The following is a 24,255-nucleotide window of genomic DNA, read 5'->3' as shown; positions in this document are numbered from 1 at the left end:
ATTTATCTCAATCATTAAAAATAACAAGTTCCATAAAACGATCTGTTCTTGAATTAGTATATGTGAGTCATCTCAACTAGCGGAAAAGAGAACAAGAGGAAGCAAACACACACACACACACACACACACACACACACACAGTACATAAAGCCGTTTCATACGCAGTCCATTCAGGTGGGCCACTGGCAGTTGTAAGTGTTCACTGTCAATGCCATGCATGTGGCTGGCTGTTGTCGCATTCTGACAAGTCGGTTGATTCGGACAATCATTCAATCGTTCACCTCACAGTTTGTTCCATTAAAACCTAGTATTACAGGAAAATCCAGAGAGAAAATTTCCTGAAGCAACTCAGCATCTCAAACCCAGGTATCTGTAAGCACAAAGGTGCTGCTGTCTCTCTTTGGCATTAGTAACGTAATTACTCAACATTTAAGATGCACGACCAACAGAACAGACTATTCTCACGGCTCAGTATTCGCTGCCATGAGGTAAGATAGGAGTTTTGGCCCTGTTGCTGTCATTTTGTCCAGTCCTAATGCATTCTCTTGGAAATGCTTTAATGATTTAAAGTTATTAGGTCTGCAGTTGTGGTTTTTTTTGTATTGGTCTCAAAACAAATCCGATACAACCAGCAAATTATTCAATGAAGCATGCTGTTTGTTCTGACTTAGACTAAAGGAGATATCCATTATATGTGTTCTCACATGTATATCACAATCTTCCCCAAATTATGGTTGATAAAATAATAGGACCGTCTGTACAAACACACACAAAAGCTTGGGACTGTAACTACACTTAACCGTTATTGGCCCAGAAGTGTCTCGTCAAAGTTCTATTGCAGTTTATCTATACCTGTGACAGTGACTGGAACACTCATTTCCTATGCAGGGACATTTAGCATTTTCTGCATAATAGAAAAGTCTGAGAAATCAGTTAGCTGTTTTTAACCGGTTTATCACCTCCTACTTGTACAGCGGTAAAATCTCATCAGACATTGGTCTGTCTGGCTCCAGGTCAGTGATGAGTGCTGACATGATCATTGGGCGAGCTGTGGCATGCCTGACTAACATGTTTCAGTTGCATCAGAACAAATGTAAGCTTCTGTTTTTGAATTCTGCTTTTTTTTGCTATGATAAAAATAGATTTCTATTTCCTCTCCTAGGGAACTAACCTGGCAGGCAGTGGCATATATAAGTTGTGTCTGTCATCTGCTGTGGTTCCTCGATGAGCAGGGGATGGAAAGCGGGGCACATAATCCGTTTAGCAGTGGAGGCGGTAAAAGCCAGGTTGGCAGGTATCGATGAGCCTGGGGTATTCAGACACATGCCTTCGTTCTTCACACAGAGATGGGAAGGCGCACACTCATCTGTGTCATTGAGACAAAGGGGGCCATGGTAACCAGGAGGACAGGTGCAAGAGAATTCACGATTGGGCAGAGCATTGCAGATACCACCGTTGGCACATGGGCTGGACAGACATGTGTCCTCTTGCTCACAACGCTGACCTGAGAAATAAATGTCAACCGAAGAACAAAAACAATAACAAAACTGAAATAGTGTTTTTTGTTTTTATTCTTTCAAAAAGGGACAGAGGGACAAACAGAGATGGGAAGTGAGAGAAGTCCCAACCTGTCCATCCACGGGCACACTGGCATTTGTACTGGTCATTTGGGAGGAGTAGGCACTTCCACCATTGGTGCAAGTTGTTGGGAAGCATGTGGAGTTTTCCTGGATCTCGCGAAGCGCTGGCCTGTGAAACAGGACACACACCTGGCGCTGGGAAGCTTCCTGGGTACACGGCCACACTCACCCAGTGCATTCCTCCTCCCACTCAGACAGTATCCCGCGTAACACGGGTCCTAACTATTCTTTGACAGTACTAGCCTAAGAAACCGTGAGCACAATCTAAAAAAACACAAAAAAGGCAAAAATATTATTCAGGATGCAGGAAGAGAGAATCATTTAAGGTCAAATAAATTTTTTTTTTGAGATGAGTCATGCAACATAACGAGGAAACAGTATTTTTATCCACATGTATGAATTGTAAAAATCTTGCTCAAGAATCTTGCCTCATCAAGATGGCATCCACGTAAACTACAAAAATGTAAATGTGGAACTGAATTAAAATTTAAACGTTTCCAACCCCATATAGAAAATAAACAAAAACACTGTCATTTGCTCATTTGCACTTAACTGTTCATGTAAAATTACGGGCCTTTGTTGAAAAAAGGCCTGTAGCAATATATCCTCTAAATTTCTTTTTATTTACTTTTTTAAAATATGCAATATGCAATGGGTAGCATGAATAGCTACTGAATTAACCACCTCTCTCTCTCTCTTTTTTAAGCTAATAGATGGTTGCACGCCTCAGCAGAAGGAAGAACTGGGAATTTACACCCCAGATCCTACTACCTATCTGAACCAGTCTGGAACATACAGGTGGATCTGATCGGACGAACTATGATAGCAAGGACTGCCAAAGCAAAACATGGTTACATATTTTCATATCAATTAACTTTCATGACAAGATATGTGAGTCTCTCTCAAACACTTTGCGGAAAGCTGTTCAGTTTCTAGTCCTTTGTTCGTCCTTTGTTAATTCCTTGTTTAACCCTGATTTTGGTTTTGCTACGGAAGCACATGCAGGTTTGATCTGCCATACCGGAGTATTTCAGAAACGGGTGCGTGCCAGATTGTAGGCAGCGCATATTAACATCTGAGGCGCTGTCAGTTTTTCTTTGAGGCGGGGGGGAAATATGCGAAGGTGGAGCGGCATCGGGACTTCTGTAAGTGCCTGTGATAAGATTCTGGTGATGTTTGCCCGTTGGCTGTTCTGAGTACTCATATTTTAAATCTTTGAAATATTGACTATGTTAGACTTGAGCAATTGCAAACTTTTTTACCATGCGCTGTTAACCCAGTTATGGCGTTCCCTGCATACCTGATGGGTATCGAACAAAACCCGCTTACAGGGAGACGACCTCCCGCAGGAAAATGGAATCCAACTGGGGGTGGTAGAACTGACCTACCATAGATGGGAACCTTTGAAATAGCCTTAACCAAGGAGCAATACACGCGGGGAGGCTCTCTCCAACGCACTCTACGCCCGTCCGTCGGTGTGACATACTCTTGTTGAGGTTCGTTAAATGGATGTATGCACAAAAAATAAACCATTGGTTGAGGGAATAAAAAGGGAATTTTACCTTTCTTTTCTGAGAAGGCACAATAAAGCTAAAGACATGCAGAGAGAAACCCATTGAGGGAGCTCAGTGTTGGTGTTTGGATATTGTTAGGGAGTTGAAATTTTCAAGGTGCAATGCCATTTACTTTCTATCCTAGCCTGCGATTGCTATTTGCATTATCTCAAAGGGAGGGAAATTTTAAATTCTACCATTAATCAGCCAATTAGGTATATATTGTCCATTTAAATTAACAGTAAAATATGCACTTACCACTTAAAGTTGGGGGCAGTAGTAGAGCGGTTTGAATATATTAAAAAAGTGATTACTTAACTTCAGAAAAAGAATGCAAATCAAGCTTGAAATGAAAGGGTAAAACAGACATGTTGGGTAAAACAATATTTATATGGCAAATATAATGCCTGTTATTTCAATCCATCAACGAATCATGATAAACAAAAAAAATTGTCATGGTTTTTTTTGTTTTTGCAAAATAAGAAGCAGATTCATGTCTCTTAAATCTTGTGTTGTAAGAATTGTTTCTCAAGCACCAAATGAAACATCTTATTTATTTTAAAAATATATTCAAGTAAATTTTTTTAATGTTAATTTTTAAACATGGTACAGAAATACTTTTACGGTATTTTTGAACCAAATAAATGCCAACCGTGGTGGAAAACTAAGAGCTCTTATCTCAATAATCATGAAAAAATTCCAACAACCCCAAACTTTCTGATCGGTAGAGCATATTTTATGTTTTTAAGGGCTATTTTCAAAATGTGTGAGTAGGTGCTTGTGGAAACATTTTAAGTAAATTTAAATTCAATTTTTAATTTTATTTATTGTTTTTCTCTAGAGGAACTGGTTTCGAGCAGTTCTGTATCAACTTTTGTGCAAATTGAAAAAGTTTGCAGCGAGGATCTGTAATGGGATGAAAATGAAAAGCAGAACAAGTTACAAACAAAACAGTTTCTCTCATCATACTTTTGCGCTAGTATATTCTTTGAAATGTGTATAATGCGTCTCAATCGGACTTATTGTTTTTCTTTACATCCTGAACCGGAAGGACGATATTGTACAGGAAGGCATCAAAATGGACCACCCAACTAGAAGACTCTGTAAACAACAAAATTGGGTGTGAATTAATAGAAAATAAACTGGTAAGACATGTCTATAAATAATAGCACCAAATTACCAATTAAATAACAATTCGTCCTAGGTGTAAACTGTAACCCTGTTCCCACTACAATCCAGAAGTCCTCCCCGGCATCATGACACTGTGTGGGAATGAGGTGTGCGCTACCCTGCACGACAAAGGAGATGGTTTGAATGATTATGCTTCTGCCTTAGAAGTACAGGCATGCCCGGTGGGGGACAACCCCGAGCACTTCACCAATCCGGAACTCTGGATTTAGTAATTTCACCACTACCGCTTGGCAAGGTGCTTACACCGACTTTGCCACCATCAGTGCTTGAGCAACCTCAATACTTTGTAACAGTAGTGTATATGCCCCGCGTATAGAACTACTATATTGCTTCGCATTTACCTAATTCTTTGATTCAGGTGGCGTATGATATCAGTGGTTTCTGTGAGGCGAACAAAAGCAGAGACGTGCTTTTCCTTGACCTCATAGAAACTGATGCAAAAGCAGCCAATGCTAAGTGGCTAATTCTTCTAGTTTCTCTTTCTCAGCATTAGAATTGTTTATTAGCTCACGAAGGTGTTTTAGGTTCGGTTAACGGGTAAGGAACCAGGCACCACCCGAACACAACACAGAAACAACGACAGATTGGTGTAATTAAATATTTCCTGAAATACTTGGTTATCTACATCTGGGAACAGAACATGCAAAATTGGCATACCCTCTTTTTCATAATCTCAATCAACATGTTTCCAAAACCTCCGCATTTAAATCTTTATATCTCTTAGGATTGCAGCTGACTCATTCGGAGGCTCTTTACCCAGGGAAGGGAAAAACATTCAACAAGGATAAGAAAACGCGCCTCGACCCAAACCCATCGGACAGCTCGAAGATCAACGAAGTAAAGTAGACCAAGTGTCCTGTAATAAAAGCTGTCTTCTGAGGATCAGCACCACTTGTCACCCTTTCGCTTTATTTCGTTGGTAGTCACTCATTGACTGTCTGCGCTCAACAGCCCCCCCCCAGAGAAGCCACGAAGTGGTTAGCACACATGATGAACGTGCACACAGCACTACATCCGCTGCATCAAACAGCCACAACGAGAACAAGAGGCCCAAAGCCCTGCCGGAGGGGCGGGAGCAGTGGAGTCACATTAATTCAAATAGGGAATCCAAGCTATCTTCGCAAATATCGGGAGCTAGTAAACGTAAATACAACGTGCTGTTCATAAAATTCAACTTTACGTGTACAGACCCCCCCCGCGAAACATCAGGTGGAAATAGTTGGGACTTGAGGGAAAATATTAGGGTTACGGCGGACTGGCTCATGCTTATCGTAGAATCTTCCAGAAGTTTTTACAGAGGTTAAGAGCAAGCCTGAAAAAATCTCATCGTCGCGTCATAAAATAGTCTTTAGGAAAATGTGTGGATTTTAGTAGCACTGCAGTCCAAAACCTGAATTACCTCTGAGGCTTTTACAATCAACCGTGACTCCACTTAAACACTCAGGTCGAGGGAGCGCAAATAAATACGTCTCTGGTTGCTTAATTTACAGCGGAAACACTATCTGCTGATGTGTTTAATCTTGACTTTCTCAGGAAGTGCTAATTTTAGCGGTGGTGATTTACCCAGATGTGTAATTCTAAAGCAGCACTAATGGAAACAACACTTGTGTTGGTGCGAGTGTATGACATTCTAACAGCAGAGAAGTGGCCAAAATTGGCGAGGTGTGTTGCGAAATAGCAGGGCGTTTTGCATCCTCTTGCGTTCTGTTAACATTGGACACGGTATTCGTTTACCCAAATGGGCCGTACCAAGTCGTCATCAAGAAATCCAGAGTCTGCGGTCTGAGGCTCCAGACATCTCACCAAAAAAAAAAATATAAATAAGAACCTAGGCCATTATAACCAACGGTTGGTCAAATACAGGACTTCCCTTTAAGTAAGCTTTTCTTGTTCCTCACTCGCATGTCTTTTAACCCGGTAAGCTATTTTTTGCTGGAGGCAGATGCGGGAGGAGGACAATATTGATACGTTCGCTAGCAAACCAGCCCGAAGGCCATGGAGGAAATTAAGCGCAAAGAGGAGGAAATATGAACATGATGCGAGAGCGAGGGTGAGTGCAAGTTTACAAGATTAAAAAAACCTGGAGAGTGCTTATTACCAAAACGGTAAGACACCCTAAACAGTAAGAGGATTTTCATACGTAGACGGATGCTGACCCCAGCGGTATAAAAAACAGGGTTCATATGAATTTTGGAAATGATCGTTAAGACTATTTTAGCTTCCTCAAATAAGCACTAAAAGTACACTGCTGTTTAAAACACTCGGTACATTGTAATCTATTTTGAATGGTACCAAACTGATTTTACGTGATTTTAGTTTTAAAATAAACTAGATTTTATTGATAATACTCCTTTTCTATTTTGTAATGTTGACAGTGCATATGGTATACCCTGTAAGAGAAAACTCTGTATGTGAGGGACTTATTCTGTCTCTTTATGTCATTTTCAGCCTCTGATATACTGTATAACTTTAAAGAACGACGCTAGGAATAGTATAAACCGAACTTGTGGGCGATTACCTTGGCTGGAAGAGAGACCTGACCTCCGGCAGTTCATGGCCAAGAGGGAGCGAGTCGAACTTTGCAAGACTCGGTCAACACGTTTGACGTAGATTCAAGGAGTGAGAAACTAATAAGCAAAAATGATGTGTACAGTTAAAAAGTATAGAGTTGGTAATGTTTCTGAAAGAAGTCTCCAGAAAAAGCTGATTATTATTAATGTTGAAAAAGCAGTTGTGCTGCTTAGTATTTTTGTGGAAACTGTGATTCATTTCTCAGAATTCTGTGTAAATAAAAATAGTTCCAAAGCTACAGCAATTATTTGCAGATAGGTTAAATAAGGGCATTAAATAAAGCTAGACATTATTTCTCGCTGTTTTTTCTAGTCCATCCAAGAGGGATGTACTACTGACACACGGCTCGCGACATCCATCATACCCTAATCGGTCTTACGGTCGGGAAAAGATAATAGAAACGGACAGGCGAAAGGCAAGATAAAGGAAGTTCTGAAAGAAAAGCGTGTACATTGGAAGTGTACGTTCAGAGACAGTTACTCTTTGAAGGTAAGTTAGCCACTGCTTCATATTGCCTTTTTTTACAGGTATATAGTGTAATGCTGGTGCCATATACAATCAATGTGTATTTATGCCATGCTCTGTCTGAATACTCGATTTTGATTGGCTGGCAGGTGTTGATTAAAATTCGTTGTTAAAAATCAGTTTAATTCACGTTCTATATTAGTGCACTTAATATAAACATTGGTAACCATAGTAAGATCTAACAAGTTGTAACTGACCAATATAACCGTCATTTTTATTGTTCCAGTCAAATATTGCACCGCAAATATTATTAACATCTTTAATATGTGAATGGTGGAAAATCACCATGGCATAAGCAACAACAACATAACAAACAACAAAACAACAACATAACAAACAAAAGGGTGGATTTCTTAGTCTAAGAATATAGTGGCATTTTCATAGCAATTACACATTGCTTGTTTAAACAACAGGACAGCTATGAAATATGATTTGTAAAACAGTTCATTTGCAAAAACAGATCATTTTCAAAACAACATGTTTTTTCATTGTGTTCCAATTAATCTATCATCATTAACAGTTATCTGTTTCTGCAAATAAATTCATAACATAATAAAAAAACAAAAAGAGAATTCAAAAAAAAAATAAAAAAAAATTAAAAAAAACTCATATTCAACTTGTAAAAATCTCAGTCATATACCCCTAAAAATCACAACAAAATAATCAACAAAAAGCAATACATGCTTGTAAAAATCATTGTCTGTTATTTTATACTCTGTAATTTTGCTCTCTGGGGCCAATGAGCAAATGTGATAAAGCTGTTCATTTACTACTGTGTCTACCTTATCCACAATAATGCTTACATGCAGATTTCTTACTGTGTGACACGAGCTGCCAGAACGCAACTGCTGCTACAGCAGAAGAGCTTATACAGAAGTTCTGTGGGGTCAGACTATTTGCAAAGTGCAAAAAGGAAATTAGCAAACAGGAAATGAGTTCATATTTATGGCAGCTCAGTTCTTGTTTTCTGCCTTATATGTCAAGTCTGAGAGAGAATGAAAGTGGTTTTATGAACAACGAGGGAGGGGGGGATGGTGATTGGCTGCTTTTATGATGATGACTAATGATGATATATCAAAGACGGATGAAGATAATGTGAAAAATCAATGACACATGAGTAAATAACAACACAGTCATGCCACTCTCATCTCCTCTTCTCTACTGTCCTTAATTGCTCATAATTCTGTCTTCTTCAGTGTGTAAAGTTTGAGCTGTGCATTTGAAACCCTTGCATTCTTGGACAAGCACCATATTTTATTCAGGAAAAGTAACAAAATTTGTCTACTTTCATTATCCACCAGCACAATGCAAGATGACTTCTTCATCCTTCATGAGAATGAGTTATGACAGTCTTCTGGAGTCCACATTTAGGACTGAGTTCCTCAGTCTGCTTGCAAGCGTTACGAGGAGCAGACCCGAAACAAAACTCTCACTGTCCTTCAGCGACAGGTGCTGATAACTCCCTATCTCTCATTTGTAGAATTAGACTCACTCCAGTGCAGTACATGAATGAATACTAATGTTTTGTGCAGGCTGGAGTTCCGAGTGAAGAAGGAGGGCTGGGGAGGAGGCGGCACACGTGTGGTGGTTTTCCAGAGGGGACAGACTGATTTAGCATTCATCAAACCTGGAGGAAAGACCCTCACTATCTCTATAGGAGATGGGCTACCAAAGACATCCAGTATGTGAGATGGATAGATGAATGAAGAACAGCAGCAGTGACAGAAATCTGTTCATTTGAGCTTCACTGCATGTACTTTTTTGTTTTTCTCCAGAGCCAACCAGGAAAGGCATGCCAAGAGTCATGGAGGAAGAAACCAGCCACGACAAAGAGGTAGAAAAATTCTTCATTTAGGCACAATTCTGAGCTGGAACTGTGTGTAGAACCATGTTGATACATTTTTATTCCCTTTATATTTCTTGAAAGCCTCCATATATGATTTTTAACAGGGGGCCAATCAGAACGGGGCAGCACAGTTTGCCCGGGCTGGGACTCAACAGCGCCATCAGCCGCAGCAGCAGAAGGAAGTGACATACTCTACACCAATGAGGACCCTCCACCCAGCAATGCTCTTCCTAAACTGGGATCGCAGAAGAATCGAAGAGGCTCCAGGCAGGCCCCGAATCAGTCCACAAACCTCGACTTCCTCAATGTGCCTGATCAGGGCATGTCAGGGTAAGAGAACACAGATATGAAAACATCTCAAATCCAGGTTTGTAGATACTAAACAGTCTAAAAACATTCCAGAAATGCAGCGGAAAAGGAGCATCGGCCCAACGGCCTCCACCGGCCCCCTCTAGCCGTCCCAAACCTCAGCCCCGACCACAGGGGCCCTCGCTGCAAGAGCGCTTACCAGTATTTTGGCCAAGATGTGGATGAAATTAGCTTTGATGTCAATGACATCATAGACCTTATCAATGAAGGTGAGACTTGGAAATAAGAATGTTGTGAATTCGATTTAATTGGCTGTTGAATTGGTTTCTAATGTTCCTCTGGGTTTCCTGCAGATCCGTCAGGGTGGTGGCGAGGGGCGGATTTCGTGGGAAGGAGGGTCTCTTTCCTGGGAACTATGTGGAGAAGATCTGACCTGATGAACCTGCACCATGACTTTTTTACCTCTTAACCTCCACTAGATCATGGAATCTCTTAGGCTCTGGGAATTTTTTACTCAAGCCAGTGACGAGATCAGTGACTTGTCACCATTTTGTAGTATTTGTGCAGAATTTTATGACATTTTTGTGTAATTAGTTGTTTTAAATAGACAAATGTATTGGTACAGTTTTTTCAGGCTAAGAGAGAGTTATACACTGTTTACAAAGGACTCTGCCACTGTCCACAAATGACCCACTTGACTGCGCTGTTGTTGCAATTTGAAAGATTTCAAAAAACTTTCTTTTTTCAAAGGGAAGCAGAACAATCACAGCTTTTTCCCTTACTCTGTGTCTAATGTACTGAAAACTATATGTAAAAAAATTAAGAAAACATTTTATATGCATCAATTTTTTTATGCTTCTTTCGTTTTATCTGTCTTTTGTGTAAAATCACTACCAATGATAAAAAGTAATAAAAACTGATGTCTGATACTAACAGTATTAAAGAGAGCTTTGTTTAACAGATCTCAGTGCAGTGCTGTATTAAAATTTAAATGACATCCTGTAAAGAAATATATATATATATATATATAATATATATACTATATATATATATATATATATATATAGTATATATATAATATATATATATATATTGTCCTAATGGTTTTAGCCACAAATGTGATTATACGCTTTAAAATAAGGAATATGTCAATTACCATTGTGATCATTAGGGAATTATGAATGGAAAGACTGATCAAGCTTTATTGAATGGAGAATCTGATCAAGTCTGCACATGTAAGTATGTAGTTATTACCTCTCGAAGCAGTGAAAACTTGAAGCCAAGAAAATTGGAAAGGTGGAGCCAAGCCTAAATAACTTTACAGTGTGTGAAAATGCGTTTTTCCGATCGTTTTCTTTTCCCCCTTGTGGTCTAATTTCTGTGGTACATGCATTTGATGTGATATTTGGATTGGATTTGTAGTGGAATAGAGGTTATTAGCCCGTGGCACAAAACTTGTGGAATGGCAGAACGAAAAAAACAGTTCTTCTTCGCATGTGGGTGGAGGGGACTGGTTAAGCAGGGTGAGTTCAGACTGAAAATGTTTGATGCTCCCTGACAGGTGCACAGAACAGAAACACTACAAACAAGAAAGCATTACGAGAGTCACTCCTCATTTTTCAATGCTAAACATTATGCAAAACCCAGCATGTTGCTGAGTGTAAAAAAAACAACTACAGATTTTAAGCACTGGGACATTTGCATGTGATCTTCATGTTAATGAGCGGTAACTGCAGAGAAATTTGTTCCTCTGGGTTAAAAATAGATCTTTGTTTCTTTTAGGATATTTGTACAGGATACAATGCACAGGCCAACATAAATTTACTATGGTAAGCAGTAACCAAAATACCTGTTACTGCTTTAAAATGATTAATATTGAATCTCCTTGAACAGCTTGATTTTACACAAGTTCGTTTTTTTTTCTTTTCTTTTTCTTTTTAACATCCGATTACCGTAGAGAAACAAATTACCTTTGTATGCTTGTTTTTAATCAGGTTAATCAAATCGTGGTTTCTGTTTGATTTAATTACATTAAATTATATGTATTTTGTAATTGTAGCCCTTCTAAACAATAAAGAACCTATTGTTCCAAAGCAGGCAAGGAGAAAATAGAGCCTCACAGAGGCTCCGGGAACAAGCCAAAGGTGACAGTAGCACGAAAAACTGATGAGGAGAAACCTTGGGGAAAACTAGGCCCACCTGAGGGAGGAGTACACTGCCTTATGGCTGACAAGTAATTGAACTAATATTCCCATAAATCCCCAACCTCATAGAATTGGAGAATTTATTTATGCACTGGAGAAAAAAAATAAAAACTTAAAAAATGAAGAAAAAATTACTGCCCCCTCTATAAGTGAAAGAAATTGAAAACAATACTTTAAATTTGCAAATAAAATTGTATTGTAAAAAAGTCAAACAAGTGTAGGCAAGTAAAAGTAAAATGGTTTACCACCATGGTAAAACCTTTGTAATGGAAGTGCTGTGTGGGTCCAATTTCTTTTCATTTTAACGAAGTTTTAAATTGAGGTGTGAAGGCATTAAAAACTGAAAACTGTAAATATTTTGGTGGTTAATGAGTTGAATGCGCGTCAAAAATATTCCACAGGTGAGGTGCAGGTAAACTTGACGCCTCAGCTAGTTTAAACTTGCGCTGCAGCTCGTGCTGGAGGCGGGCGCGTGCCAGCCGTTTCTCGTGTAAAAACGTGTGCTTCAGGTCCTGTCCGCTTCTCACTATAGAATGGTCACAATGAGGGACTGTTACTGTTCGGCGACCTCGGTTTCACACTGAACCCTCCAGGTGATGTCACACATTGCGAGGACTGACCCGAAATACAGGATCAGGGACATTTCTCCCCTAGCTTAAAACCTGACACAGGAGCGCGTCGCTGGATGCGTTTTGGAGAGGTAAGCGATAGTTCATAGCTTTTTATCAACGTCTGATCATTTGGTTTTATCGATTTGAGAGAGTTTATATAAGATAAGCAGCCATGTTAGTCATAGGCGTGGTCTGGTTTATTTGTAGTGGTTGTTTTGCTTTCTCTGCATGTCTGTGCTGCACCTCTCCTACCAATTAATTCATTATCAAGAGGATTGACTTTTCCCCCGGGTGAACGATCCGCTCGCTCTACGGGGAAGATTATACTTACAAGACCACAGATCCGGTGGTTAAATGTGGCTGTTATGATCTTGCTGGTTTTAAACCCTTTAACTTTCACAGCCCCTAAAAAGGAGCTAATTAAAAATGATTTAACTTAAATTCTTATTAGTAGACACTCTAATAAACACTAGCCCAGGCACTTTTTTTATTTTATGTTTTTATATATAAATTCTCTACCGTACGGTTGAGGTGTCAGTCCAATGGAAAATCTGATTTAAAGTTCAGAAAACTATTTATATAGTTATTTTTCCAATATAAACATTACTTTAAACTTTATTAGATCTTGGATACATATCATTACCTCAAGACCCAAATAATATATATATATATTTAAGCGTCTTAATAGAATGAATGGCAATATATAAGCTATCCTATGTCATTTACAGACATATTATCAACCGAACGGCCACGAATGATTTTGGGATAATTATGGTAAATAAAACAATTTTTGCTTTTCTCATATATTTTGCTCGTGATTTCTGTTCTTTACTCTCTACCCTATTCATGACTGACCAGCACCGTTTTCCCTTCTGTGGGGACTGACTTAAGTTTTGTTAACTGCTGTTGTCACCTGAAAAAAACCAGAAGAAATTTCCAAAACCCCCCAGCAGACAACAGAGATGGGGCAGTACAGCTGTGGAAAGATTGCTCTCCGTCTTTCCATCTCTTCCTTTTGATAAATTTATTCCCCTATCAACCGTACGGTATTGTTCAGGTACAACTACAGCCTGTTTAAGATTGTAAAACACGGCCCGACAGTAAAGCAGTAAAATTCAATTTCAAATCAACAAAGAGATAAATTGTAAATGACTGTAGTATATGACATTGGCTAATTGAAAACTTTGTGAGCTCAGACAAGTGTCAGCCTGGTGTTTAATTTGACAACATAACTGCGGGTTGGGTTGTAGGGTCCATCCGGAAGTAATTTTACTTACTACTTGCATAGCAAAAGCCGTGGCTTAGGCAAAGAGAAAACCTGGTCAGTGTCAGTTTTATTAGAATAGAACGGATTTTGAATGATCCAAAAGAGTCGAATCTTTTGATCTTTTCACTAAAAAGATTCATTTTGTGTGATATGTACAAGTCACTGAATCACTCATTCATTCAGTTCAACATAGGACCTACGGCCTGTTTCATAAAAAAAAGTTTACCAAATAAGCCAGCTTTATTTCAGTTAGTCTGACTAATTGTCAGTTGATTTGGTTCAAAAATAAGTCAGACTAACGGAAATTAAGCCTTATTTGGAAACTTGGTTTATGGAACAGGCCCTGGTTCACACTGAATTTGTTTTTCTGTTAAAGAACAAGACAGGAAATGGCAGTGAATAAAAAAAAATGTATTGTAAGGTGGTGACATGTTTTTTAGTGCTGTCAAATGATTAAATCACATCACAAAAGAAATCGTAAGTTCTTACATAATATATGGGTGTGTACAGTGTGTATATCATGGGTGTGTACAGTGTATTTATTTATTTTGTATAAATAAATAGGACACACCATGCATGCATATATTTAAGAAAAATTATGTTTTTTATAAAATATATTTGAATTTATGATATAAATTATATATAAATTATAGGTAAACGTGTTAAAAATATTTGTAAAATGTATAGGCTTACACTGTATGTGATTGCATTTATGCAGGCTTATACATAATACAATAAAACACATTACACACACATCTATTATGTAAACACAAACTTTACATTTGGATGCGATTAATTGCGAAATTAACCATTTAACCGCCCTAGACTTGGACTCATTGTAACTTGTGCGATGTTTTTTTTTTTTTTAATGCTTTGTTGTGCGAGAGGCTGCAAAAAGTTGAGGTATGGAAGCTAACAACCATTAAAGCACCTGTGTTTTGGCCTTCCCCTGTACTGCATTTCTATGACATGGTGACTGTACATAAACATTATATATTTAAAGTGTGTGTTTGCCATTGCATTCTCATCTTTTTCAGCAACTTGCTGAGTTAAAAAGTTTTTGTGTTTTTAATTTCATTTCACTTTCTTTTGCATTTCAAGTTTTCCTGTGTGAACATCCTCTTGATCCTTTAATAAAAACTTGCATGTCTACAAATCTACTAGAGCCATCAGAAAGGCAACAGATATACATTTTTGTCAGTAGCTCCATTTCTGTTGACACTAGGAGTCTGAGGAATCGCATTCCTGTTAAAGTCAACAAAGCTTTTAGCAACCCTGGCGAGTTTTTGTTCGTTAAACACAGATGCAAGCAACAGAATTTTTGACGCGTCTTTAAAGTGATTTTATAAAAACTCTCTCATTTTCTTTCAGGGATACCGTAATTTCCATCCTTTGGGACAACAATGGCAGGTGTGTTTGCCTAAACGAGAGCTATCAAGCTGACTGCGCTGTGAGTACAACTATAAAAAATTCAGGGAATGTTGTGGAATTATTTCAATACGGTCACGGAACATAAACAGAGGAGCCACAAATCCCGTTCACCACTTGTCACTGAGAACCACTCTGAATTCAGCAATTAACAATAGAGGAGGTCCTATTCAAGGACGTTGTTAAATGTTTGAACTACAAAACCACATCAGGTGACTCAGGGACAATGTTGACACCATCCATGTGCCCAACAGAGAGTTGAATCCAGTACAGTTCAAACCAACCAAACAGGTTTACTTGTAAAAATACTACACTAGTGTCAACAACTAATCCAAAAATGTGTAGAAGTCAAAAAACCACAGTTACGAGGGAGGCATTATGGGATAGGGGATTTAGTTTGGGTGTCTGTTGAATTCACTAATATGTTTTTTTGGTCCCCTGCAGATGAGCAGGTTGTCTATGTCTTTGTGATCTCACCCATAAGGCTTTACCTGCTACACCCTTATGACAAGAAAGAAACCTGGCTGTGCACCTGGTATGGATCCAGATGCGTCTTTGTAGGTAAAGGGGTGGAATGTTCAAGCTGTAACAGGGGTTATGGCATTAAAACAATCCAGCCGAGGGCAGTATTTTATTTAATAGCCAGGTCAATTTTATAGCCAGCAAACTGATTCATTATATTGAATGTCTAGAAAATGGGAAGAATGAAAAGGTCAGCTTGAGTTTTTGTTGGTAGTGGTAAAATGGCCCAAATCGCTGTGTTGGATTTTGTGAACATGTGAACAAACCCAGTGTTTTGTTAAGTGTCAATTTTTTCGAAATTGAGATTAATATATAATCTGAAAAGCTTGAAAAGAAAGCTTTCCATTGGATTGGTTTATTTGGATCGGACATATTGGGCCGAGATTACAACTATTTGAAAAAAATTGGCAGCTCAGGGTGCAACCAAAATCCAAAATACTGAGAAAATCCACCTTTGAAGTTCAAAATGAATTCTTAGCAAGGCATTATTTACTGATCAAAATTAAGGTTGCTTAACTTTATGGTCGGAAAAAATTTACAAAATATCTTCATGGAACATGATCTTTACTCAATTGTCCTAATGATTTTTTTGTGCATAAAAGGAAAAAAATCGATAATTTTGACCCATACAATGATTTTTTTACTATTGCTACAAATATACCCCTGCGACTTCTCTTAAGACTGGTTTTGTGGTCAAGGGGCACATATCCAAGCTATTTCAAAAGGCTAGTAAAACTTTCACAAAAAATGCGGTCTACATGCAAATCAATCGACTAGCAAATGAAAAAGAAAATGTTACAAATTTTAAAATAAATGAAAAAGTTATTATAAATGTGATTATAAGTACTAATAAAAAAATTATAAGTAAAAAAAAATATCCTGTGTTTGTCCAAATGGCTATGTTGTGCACAATGCACACACTGAATAAGCTGACAAGGATAGATAAATGTTTTTAAAAGCTAAACAAAGCAAGCAACGGAAAATTGGGGGAGGACAACATGCAAAAATTATGTTTTGCTTAAAACAACTTATGGCTGTTGCATCAATACATACAGCTTTTATTGGTAGTTACATGACCTTACACCAGTTTTACACTTTCTTAAAAGTCAGCTTTAAACTGTATTTCCAATACCTTTTGACCGTGGTCGGTTTCTATCTTCGTCAGGTAGTTCTCTGTGTATTTCCAACATGGACTCTGAGTTTATTTATGCCAGCAAGATGATGGATGAGCTGTCCAACATGTGGGGTATTGGCTCTTTGCTACTCCTGTGGTTCCCCACGCAAACACTTCCCCTCTTTTATCTAAGGGGACAGGTAGCAAAGTCGGTAACCATGTATTGCAGTTTGTTTCTATTGTTTAATGGCCATTAAAATTGTCTTACTCCTCTAAAAAAAATTGTGTTTACAGTCCTGAGTTGTGTATGGGTTTAAAATAACCCTTGTTTAACTTGCAGCATGATTATTCTGATCTCGCTGTGCGGAGAGTGGTTTCAACAGCTTTCTCAAGTGGGGGTCCCAACCAGCCTTATATTAATATTTAAAATGGTGATAATCTAGGATTAAAAAAAATGCAGGTTGTAACGCTTAGAAAAATGTGAAAGTTTACTGTAAAAACTGTTTGGGGGGGGGGGTGGGCAGTATTTTTAAAGTCGAAATTAATAGTGCATTCTGTTTAGAAAGATTTATTTTTTTAAATAATGTGTCAATCCTGAAAAAAATTAATCCACTGTTTTCAACATATTAACCAGCGAACTGTTTTTCATTATTGATAATATGTGAGAAAGGTCTTGAGCAGAGGTTCAGCATTTTAGAATGATTTCTGGAAGAATCATGTGTACACTGAAGCACCAGCAGTAAAGTAAAGAATGCAGAAAAAAAAGTCAACTTTTGCCGTCACAGGAATATATTAAATTCCGTTTAATATCGATTTCAGATATAAAAAAGTATTTAAAATTGGCAATAATATTTTTGTAAATATACCAGTTTTTACTGTATTTTCTGATCAAAATTAATGCAGCCTTGGTGCGCATAAGAGACTGGCGGTTAAATGGAGAATAGATCTGTTTCACCCCAGACTATCATTAAGTATAAAAGTTTGATATCTGTTTGTTTTTTTTTAAGGAAATAATGACGTAATATGGTCCGTGATCAATCACTGTTATTAACGCACTCGTCCTATTTTGTCAAACCTACAGCCAATGCCATACGCTCTCAAAACTGCTTCAACAACATCACATATCCTTAATTTATGTTTGTGAGACTTAAGGAAGGAAAGTGTGATGCATTCATTGATTCAAGCTTGTTAAGATGGTGCTTTACGTTACTGTTTATCCACTTTAAGGAATATCATATACAAGATCTGTTTTTTTATTTCTTGTTTTTCTATCGATCTTGCTTGTTTTCAACACTTCATTGAAAAAAAAAACGCGATCTATTTCTCAACAGTTGCACAGATGATGAGAGGTGCTGGGTCTGGACTGGGGGTCCGTTGGCCTCTGGTGGGTTATGGCTATCTACTGCTGGATTACGCGATCGCTTTGGCTGCAGCTTCTGGCACATAAGGAAAACTGGACTTCTGTTATCTGCACGGTATCTGAGTGAGTGCGCCGTGATATCCCACATTATGTTGAGCCCATCTGAACCCTAAAGCCTACAAAATCATAATTGATAAGCAAAATCCGAAAGGACAAGGGCCCTATAAATTTCACTCTTGTGTACTCAAACTTCCTAGATGCCCTCTGTTGTATGATTGATAGTTTCATACTTTTTTAGCAATTAAAAGACTTTTTGGATAATATGTTGTTAAAGGTGTACACATTACGGTTGTGGGTCAATGTGGCTTTTTACTTTGAAGTGAAAATCACCTATTGATTTTTATTAAAGTAAAAAACCAGTGTTGATATATTCTAGTAATATTTCAAGGGGAAACACGTAACTTGGACTTCTGCAGGAACTTAGGTTTACTTGATGATTACATATATAGTACCACCATTATACACACACACACACATATATACAGTACATATATGTATGTATGTATGTGTGTGTATATGTGTGTGTTAAAATGTATCAAATTTGATTACCACAACCGGCTTTTAAAAAAAATGTTTGTCATCTCTGTTCATCAGTGTAGTGAATGGGATTGGATTATGTTCTTGCCACCAACAACAAAAAGTACAGCAGCTTAATTATAAAAACTAAACATTTTTTAAACATCACTAAATAAAAACATATTATTCGGATGAGGGAGAGTGAGTGAAAAACTGACATTTAAATGCATTTAAGTAGACTGCTAATGCTAAATACATTTATAAAGATATAATCATACTTTTTGGCCATGTAAATCTCAGCAACTGCCACCAGATTTCCATATTTTTGGGCATCAGAATAAACTGAGATGTGTTTTCTTCTCTACTGTCAGCTCTATTTCTCTCTAAATCATAGTATAGAGTTATAGTTTTTTTAGCGTGTTTCATTAAAGATTCAATTCAATAAACTGTTAAATAAAATTAAAAAAAAAAAAATAAAAACTTTTTTTGTTTTAAATTGTTTTTTTATTATTTTTATCAGGTTTTTTTTAAGGGTTAAACCTCATTGTCCAGACTTTTGGGACTGTAATGCTTATCCAGATACTGTTTTTTCTATACCCCTCTGTTCAGGCATATTCTGATGTGGTGGCCACTGCTTATTGCTAGTACCTTTGGTCGCTTACCTGGACGCTAGGATGGAGATCCCTTATTTTCCCTACCTGACCTGCAGAGTACTGGCACGGAAATAAATGGTCCATTGGGCTTCCTTACATAAGCCCTCAAAGGCACCACAAAGACACGAAAAACGATGCTGGAAAAAGCAGGCATGAACAAGATGAACAGAAAACACAACCTCATATATAAAGCTGGGTGTGTAACGCTGATTTAGGACAGGCCTTTAATTTCAAAAAATGGTGAATCGATAATTGTATATGGGCAGGAAAAGAGCTGAATCCTAGATCAGACACTGTAATTTTATGTGAAAACTCTGAAAGAGAAACTAGTTATATGAAACAAATGCTGTGGCTGAATTGTTCTGCAGTTTCTGGAACTTTCTTCCTATTTCTCACAGAACCTGAAACGGTGTGTGTGTGTGTGTGTGTGTGTGGTTGTGTGTGTGTGTGTGTGTGTGTGTGTGTGTGTGTGTGAATGTTTCTGTTGCAAGTGACTGTTCGTATTCTCATCTTTACAAACAAACATGCTGTTGTTATGTGAAAATGAATAATTTTCAGAAGGACTGAATTTGTAGTACAAAAACTTTCTGCATTATACTTTGATCTACTATAATTTTTTAACTGAGAAATTGTCCATAATCAACCTGCTTGATCATGGCGTGAAACTTGAATACCAAATTTTAAAAGAAAAAATGTCAATGTTCGATCTAATCTGTTCAGAGGAAGAAAAATCATGCTGCCTGTTTGACGTGAGATATCCTTTCTCACAGCAAAATGGAGCAGACGTTTACAAAATGTAATTAAAAACTGGGATACTTGTTCATTTTTGGCTGTGGACGTTTACAGATGTAATAAAGGCTTATCTTATGTTGTGGATTTTACATTGTTATGTTTTGTATTGTTAAAAAAACTTTATATATTCTAAATCTATATACTGTGTTTTAACTTATTAACCTCCACCTCAGTGTATGAAATTGTGGGATATTGAATGATGGTGCACTGTTCAATGACATCACTCTTAAAAGTCTTTGATGTGACATGAAACTAATGATTTGTGGATTATTTTATATATAAATGATTTGATTGTGGGACATTGCATTTGATGTGATTTTATTATTTAACCACCATGAGGATTACACACCAAAAATAATAGTCAAAAACTAGCAAAGAACCTAAATTATGATGCTGTGCCTTTATATAGAAAACAAGAGAAAAGGGGTTCACTCTCCAGGTTATGATACTTTTCTGTTCTTTCTGACACATCACCCATAACATGTACAGTAATATCCTAGGTGTAGGGCATGCAGTTGAGTTTCCGGTTTATCTCTCTTTACAGTTTGTGATTTGACGTATGACGTGGTTCGACTCTCTTGGTATATTAGTGTTTATAAAGTTGATGTTCTTTGGTAGGCTATGACTACCTAAAACCCCCCCCCCCCCCCTTTCTTTCACAATAATTTGATTGCTTTTTTTTCATGACGAAGAAAGTTTAACTAAAACTTTTTTTTCGTGAATGATGTCCTCCAGGGCTAAATTTCTAATATCATGACATTTTATTTTTGAGCATTTAATAATTGCGTTACAATTTAAAATAACCTATTAAATTCCATTGTGACAACTTTTTGCCCATTGTAGTGTGACTATTAGGTCCACGTGTTAAATCAACTGTATTTTTCCTTAGTAAGAACAGTGGGCTAGCTTGTGTTTAGGCTAGCTTGTAGCCAAGACTTTATTAGTGCCTGATTCAGCAAAAATAACCCTATATACTACAGTTAAAAGTGTGACAACTAGCCCCAGTCACCTATTAAATTAGTGCCTTTAAATGGCAAGTAAAATCACTAAGCATTAATTATTTATTATAATCCCTCTAATTAACACAGAGAACACAGGCATGCCCTCAACCAACCAATCACAACACAGCTGTGTGTAACATGCTTTGTTTTCAAAGACGAAATTTTGAAAATGATTTCATGGAAAAATAACAGAATGCGTAAGCAGCGCTACTACGCTGCAAAAACAAAAAACGTCCTAATCGTTTCGGCTTAATCTCTAATTATTAACCTACCAGTACAATGTGACAGCCCGTGGGAAGTCCCGCCCACCGCGCTTCGCGATTGGCTGGCCGGCGTAAAGCTAATCCTAGACGGCATCCGATTGGCCATAAAGCGCTTTTCTGTTTTGGGTGCATGCCAGAGGTCCCGGAGAAGGGAGGGGACCGTGTCTAGTTTCCGGGTTTTGGGCTGGAATGGACACACAATGAGGAGTCGGGAGAGCAGCCGCTCAAAAAGCTTCTGTAAATAAACCAGGACCTTCATGCAGGCCGGCGAACGACTATGAGAATCCGGAGGTAGAGTAAGCAAGACACGCTTTGCTGTTGCACGGAGTAAAAGTCAACTTTTGTAAGCGCGCGCCTTAGAGAAATCCACCATTGCAACTGAATGTGGACACTTGGGGCTCGTGAAAGCAGCGGATCGGACCCATACACAACCCCCTCCCTCCTCCCCTCCTCTCAGCTATCTGACTCGAGCTGGCCGAGTGCCAACCGATTAAAGCTACATCGGTATTTGGGGACATCAGCTCAGCCTAAAGGCTGGATGCGTGCGCCAGCTTTTGCAGTAGGCAAGATCGTGCGTTGCAAGCGAACGCAACAGAAACACAAAAGGAGAGTGTTTTTGTCCTGGTCTTCTCTGGCCCGGGGAGTCCACTACAGTCTGCGGATTTTATTAGAGGAAATGAGGAGGAACATGCATGTTTCTGCACTAGTGTTCCTGACTGAAGGCTGAGGGCATTGCAAAGGTTGCTCTGAGGGTGGGGGTTCTGATGGGCTCCTGAAGCGGGCCGAATCTGTCCCTTCTTCCAAGGGCTAATAATTGTTCTTTTTATTGTGCAACATGATTTTATGAGCAGCCAGCAGTGATCATAAACTGTAGATGAATATCATTGCATTTAAAATTGATGGCTATTTTTACACCTTCTGCCTTGTGTGCTGTGGTCTGCAGGGGGGGAAGGTTAATTGCATTTGGTGCTACTAAACCTTTATTATTGTTTGAAAATATTTTTAATTTTAATTAATTATTTTAGATATTATTTAAATAATTTATTAATTATAAAAACCTATGAATAATATGGAGTCTCTCTTCATACACTTTGGCTTAGTAATCTGAATGCAACAGCAATAATTGTAGTGTTATTTTGACATAAATATGGCTGCCATTGTAAAAAACATGTTAACCTTTAATAGGTTTAAATTATAAAGCGAATAGCATAACATTAATTACTGTCTGATAAGCTGTCTCTATGTAAAGAGAAAATATTATTTGCTTTTTTGTGATTAATGCTAGAGATTATATGAATATTAATGAGTGTTACTGCCATTATCGGACCAGTGTATTGTTTTTGTCCTTTTTTTTTTATAAAATTGTGTTGACTCAGTTCTAGGCTACTATAATTTCCAGCTAATACAATATACATGAAGACAACTCTCAAACCAAAATAGCTGTAATAGTAATTATCAAGAATCTGTTAATTTAATGTTATTTTCAGAAAGGCAAGTTGTTAAACTTCAAAGTGTTGTCCCTCGACTTATCAAAGTGAAGGACAGAGATTATCTTGAAATATATAGTTTCAAGATGCACATGTTTTCAATCATTCACTTTTGTGCCAAGCTGGATCTTGGACAACAGCACTGCAGCAAACTCTTTCAGAAGACTTGTTTGTTTTATATCGTTGTTACCATGTCGGATAAATCCAACCACGTGACATGCTTGTATTTTAATTACCGTGCGTGACTGGTAATCTGGATTTTGGGTAAAAAAGCAGTGTGACCTGCTAGAAATGCCGATCTGCTCCTTTTTGTGTTTGTTTTGTGTTGTTTATACCAAAACGTGATGCGGATTGGGTTGGTCTTGTGCGGACCAGGAGCCAGCAGTCCCTTCTGTTTAATCTACTCCTTTCAAAAAAAGAGCCTTTTGATCTTTTACCCCACACACCCCCCTTCACTGGAGATTATACGTGGTCCTTCGGTTTTGGAACCTCTTAATTGGTGGTACATCTCCATAGTCTGGGGTGCACCACCATCGTCTTCATATTCCGGTGTAGGTCCATGTTCCTCTCAGGCGGGGTGGAGACAATGCTTTAATGTTGGTAGGCGTTTGTAATTACGTTGCCTCCAAGGCAAACTGCTGTTGCTGTGACAAATTACGATAGCAAGTTCTGGAAAGAGTGGACTGAAGCTGCGTTGTTCTTGCCGTTGAGGGTAGCCAGGCTTTTGTCTGGCTGTCTGTCGGCCAATAAGATTTTTTCTTTCCACTCGTCCTTATGTTTTACAAGCATTCCAGAAAAGTCACATCTCAGTCTTTGTTCTTTTAGTTCTGGTTGCTTCAGTGTCCACTCGTTCCGGGACTCGAGTCAGCAGGCAGCTGGGCAATCTCTGGGCACCTAAAAACCCAGTCTGGGCCCGTCTCCGCCGCCCTGAATGTGACGGTGTTCGATTTTTTTCCTGGCTGTGCTTTTCACGGAACATCCCCTTGATGCTTTTTTCTGGGCCATTTGGCAGAACCAGCCGATAATACCGTACCGATGATTAGCTTGAGCATGTGTATGAAAGGTATTCTTACTCAGATTTTGGTGTCTAGAGTGCTTTTTTTTAAGTCAATCTTCGCTGCTATATCAATAACAGTTTTCATCTGTATGGATTAATTCAATTAAAACAGTCTTCTTACAAAGAAAATAACCTACAGCTTGATGATTTACCAAAGTGATATAATCCTCAAGGACATATTACATCTCATATATTACAAGGACATATTTACAAATCTCATTCTTAAAAAAAGATTCATTACATAAAACTAATTTCTTAATATGAAAATATGTAATACATATTTTA

The 24,255-nt window shown here is 38.1% G+C and overlaps 3 pseudogenes; 2 read left to right on the top strand and 1 right to left on the bottom strand.

Moving 5' to 3' along the window:
• Positions 1-269: 269 nt before the first annotated feature.
• Positions 270-2,707, bottom strand: LOC122138298 (annotated as a pseudogene).
• Positions 2,708-6,417: 3,710 nt separating this feature from the next.
• On the top strand, positions 6,418-10,088 carry LOC122138297 (annotated as a pseudogene).
• Positions 10,089-15,120: 5,032 nt separating this feature from the next.
• Positions 15,121-24,255, top strand: part of LOC109059298 — a 25,866-nt pseudogene continuing 16,731 nt past the window's right edge.

The sequence above is a fragment of the Cyprinus carpio genome, chromosome B8, assembly GCF_018340385.1.
Source record: "Cyprinus carpio isolate SPL01 chromosome B8, ASM1834038v1, whole genome shotgun sequence".
NCBI classification, from domain to species: domain Eukaryota; kingdom Metazoa; phylum Chordata; class Actinopteri; order Cypriniformes; family Cyprinidae; genus Cyprinus; species Cyprinus carpio.
The sequence above is the reverse complement of the archived record's forward strand: the minus strand, read 5'-3'. Positions and strand labels throughout refer to the sequence as shown.